Source organism: Suricata suricatta, chromosome 9 (genome assembly GCF_006229205.1).
Source record: "Suricata suricatta isolate VVHF042 chromosome 9, meerkat_22Aug2017_6uvM2_HiC, whole genome shotgun sequence".
NCBI lineage: Eukaryota > Metazoa > Chordata > Mammalia > Carnivora > Herpestidae > Suricata > Suricata suricatta.
The window spans coordinates 16,900,493-16,904,736 of record NC_043708.1 but is presented as its reverse complement, the minus strand read 5'-3'; the positions used below and the strand labels follow the sequence as shown (position 1 = coordinate 16,904,736).

At 37.4% G+C, this 4,244-nt stretch overlaps 1 long non-coding RNA gene across 1 annotated transcript; it reads left to right on the top strand.

The window, feature by feature from the left end:
- Positions 1-414: 414 nt before the first annotated feature.
- Positions 415-1,534, top strand: LOC115302092. The gene is made up of 3 exons (XR_003913413.1): positions 415-471; positions 739-762; positions 1,515-1,534. It is a non-coding gene; the product is annotated as an uncharacterized LOC115302092 (long non-coding RNA).
- Positions 1,535-4,244: the final 2,710 nt, after the last annotated feature.

The window sequence follows — 4,244 nt, the reverse complement described above, 5'->3', positions numbered from 1 at the left end:
CTCTCTCTTTCTCTCTCTCTCTAAATAAATTTTTTTTAAATGACTGGGTGATGACATCTTAAAAACTCCAATGGGGTGAGCAGAGGGTAATTTGGCCAAGACCTCATATAAAGGGTTTCAGTCTTAGACTTCTTAGACTTGTAATATTATCTCAAAATGCTGTTCTACCTTGCTATGAATTAATTAAATCTCCTTCAAAATTAATATATTGAAGTTCTAACCCATGAAGTGACTGTATTTAAAGATAAGGTCTTTAAGGAGGTAATTAAAGCCAGGTCATAAGGATGGGGTCCTAAACTCATGGATCTGATGTCCTTATAGAGCAGGGCACCAGGAGTATGCCCACTCAGGGGAAAGACCTTGTGAGGACACAGAAAAAGGGTGGCCATCTGCAAACCAGGAAGAGACGTCACACCAGAAACCAGCATTGATGGAACCTTGATTGATCTTGGACTTCCAGCTTCCAGAACTGTGAGAAAATACATTTCTGTTGTTTACGTCACCTTCCACTATTCTGTTATGGCAGCCCAGGCAGACCATTACATATCTATAATCACAAAAGATAATCTGACATAGTAAAAGATGTTTGTCATTCTTCCAATGCTTGTGCATTTGTAAAACCACTTTGCCTGAAGCCAACAATAACAATAGAAGAATCTATTGAATTTTTTCTCTTCATGAGCACTGTTCTATGCATTTAATTTCATAAAGTAATTCATATGATTATCTATTTTACAGATAAGAAAAGGAGTAAAAGACAGTGTAAGTAACTGATCTAAAGTCAAATGATACTCTGAATGTTGTAACCAGGACAGTGAGCTACAGAATAACATGGGATAAATCCTGTTTATGGGAATAACATGTTTATAAATCCTGTTATAATCTGGGGAAAAAGCACAAGTGTATCACTGCATATTTCCGTGTGTAAAGGTATTTCTTTAACCAATGTGAAAAATTTAAATTTTCCCCAATTTAATAAAGCTTTTTGGTCATAAACTTCATATTATATTGGGAGTCTCAAAAACAGAAAATAAAAGGATATTACTAGGAAAATGACTATAAAGATGTACTGAGTTATAGCCATTAAGTACATTTATCTAAACATGGGGGGAAATGCTTGTATTTGAAAACAATCATGATTTTTATATACAGCTTTAAAGTTGAATGCCAAAATTTTCTTTTGAAATTTCCCACAATGGGCTTAGAAGTCAACATCTTTCCAGGAGGTAGGAGAGCCACTATAAGCTTATTTTTAACTTGTCAGCAAGTAAAAATCTAACTAATGTTGATCTTTCTCTGACAGCACTTGCTTGGAAGGTTCCATTGCTTTGATTAATATTTAAACACTAGGGCTTTCAAAGCAAATTTACAAGCTGAAATTACTAAAGCTACAATAAATACGGAAACATGTTACTGCTTTATTTTCTACATGAGCTGAAAAGAGCAGCCATTAGGAATAAGCAAGTACAGAAGGAGGAACTTTGTTTTCAGTTTGTTTTTTCATTGACCAGTAGAAGTGTATACCATGGGGACACCTGGGTGGCTGAGTCAGTTGAGTGTTGGACTCTCGATTTCTGCTCGTGTCATGATCTCAAGGTTCATGGATTCAAGTCCTGCATCGAGCTCCACGCTGAGGGCACAGATCCTGCTTGGAGTCCTCTCTCTCCCTCTCTCTTCCCCTCCCCCATTTGCATGCTTTCTCTCTCTCTCCCTTTCAAAATGAGTGAATAAACATTAGAGAAAAGAAAGAAAAAAGAAATGTACAATATAAGGAGTAACCAGGTTGTGGTTTTATTTACTAGCTCTGGAGCTAGACTGGATGTGAGTGCTGGATCCAAAACTTACTTGCTATGTGACATTGAGCAAGTTATTTCTCCTTTCAGTCCCTCAGTTTCCTTACCTGTGAAATTGGGTAGCAAAAGTATCTATTTCATAGGAATTTTACACACTTTGAATGAGTTGCAGCATATACTGCAAAGGACAGGGCCTAGCATAAAAGAAATATTCTATATTTGCTGGCAATTAATATTTCCTATAAATATAGTACTTAAAAAGTCATGATTCTATGATATTCATCCATTAATTCAACAAATATTCATTCATTCAACAAGTATTTATTAAATCCATGCCATGGCCAGGACCTGGCTGTGGAGTTGAATGAGCCAAAGACTCATTCATCGTCTCTAAGTTACCACCATTGCAATGGATCAAACAGACAAATTGTTGGTAGGTGCTGCCTACTGAGCTATCTATTAGGACATGGACTTGGGACATTGCAGGTTCTGGAAAGGCTTTCTGGAAGGGTTATTGCTGGAGCTGAGTTTTGCAAGTTTGACGACTTGTTTGGTTAGAAGAGAATACAAAGGCAGCCATTCTTAGCTGAGGAAATAGCACAGCAAAGACAGAATGGCCTAAGGAGTTTGGGGAACGAAAGGGAGCTGTGAGTAGCTTATGAAGCATACATAAAGGGACCATGAGGAAATGAAGCTGAGAATTAAAGACTGATCCCATAATTTCTCCCAATTTTGAATCTTCTATAGCACCATGATGGTCCCTTTCATCGAGGACCATTAATTCAATTCTGACTGCAAGTAGGGAAGAAAAAAAATGCATATCATACCCTTGCCTCATTGTCCAAATTGGGTCAGCACTCTAATAAATAACCAGGTCAAAATCATCTTGGTCTAAGGGATATGATTACCTGGACATGATCCAGTATACACTAATATTGGAGCACACTAATCTCACCTGCAGTTGAAAATATTTTAATATGCAGCACAGAGATGGCTAGACAAGTGCTAGTCCAGAGAGCACCATAATATATTTAAAATTAAAGCTCCATATTAAGTAGTCCCATGAAGTATAATAAAATTTCACATCTGGTTACAGAGTACACATTGTCTAAATTATGGAGATGGGAAATTGCAAACTAAGTGTGAAAGCAGCTTCAACTAATGATAGCTATTTATGACCCAGCCTGTTCTTTTGATGCATACAAAATTATTGAGCTGGTGGCACACAAAAGCCTGAATAACTGCAGAAAGATTCGGGATGGGAGAAATATTTAATCATGCCAGTTTTATTGTAGGTCGGCAAGGCCATATCTTTAGGTGGGCCTAGATCAACAATATTAAAATGAATAATTTACCTTGTTCTGACTTGAAGCTGACTGACTGCTTTATGCCTAAGGAAGAAAAACACGGGGCTTTGTAACTCTTCACCCTGATTGCTTGTAATGCTCATCGATCTGAAACAAACAGTGAATAAATCTGTTCTTTAGCAACAGACGCAACTAAGGTGTCGATTAACAATGACCAAGCAGAGTTTGGAACATGATTACCATATCTATTCACTGACTCATACCCGGCTACTTCATTGAGAATAATAAACTAAAAATAATACTCTTTCAAAAAATTGACTTGCAAGGGACATTGCATGAGGTATTTGTAAGACAATTTTTTTCTGAGACTAAAAGATGAGTTTCTAATATCCCTGAATATTCAACCCATGCCCCTTCTAATTTTTCTTTCTTCCCTTAATGAACAAAGATCATAGAACAAGGTTTCATTTTATAGTTCTTTTGACAATTTGGACAGTAAACTATTTCCATTTAATGTTCATTTAATGCTAGAGGAGCTTAATTCAAGAGAGCAAGCTTATATTCTTAAAAAAAAAAAAGATAATCTCATGTTACTCTTAAGAACCAAAGGATAACAGCAAATGAGATGAGTTTTGTAGTCAATGACAGCTTACCAAAAGCCATTGTGGAATTAAAAATTCTCCTCTTCTACAGAAGAGGAAGCTGAGACATGCACAGCTTAGTAACTAAGCCACATACCAGACTTAGATATATCATTAGTTAGTGGCAAAGCGCCCAATCAAATCTGAGTCTGATGGACTCTATGGTTGTCATTAGTGCAGTTTACCAAATGTTTATTGCTTTTCAACTTCTGGGCCCACATAAGGTCGCACTTCCTTGTTTCTTTGTGGTTGGAGGGGATCCTGGGTCTAGTAGTAGCCAATTAGTTGCAAGCACAAAGACACATTCCCCTTGTGAATAAAGCATACAACTGCCACCACAAGACTGCCCAGAGCTCTTTCCCTCAGCCTATGCAATTGGCCAGGTTCCAGTTCGTGTCTTCACTGTCAACCAGAGTCCCAGAGAATCCCCAGCTAATATGCAAAGCAGCACTGGAAGAAAAGGCACCTTCCTTATTTGTAACTTCTGGGATTTGGAGTCTGTT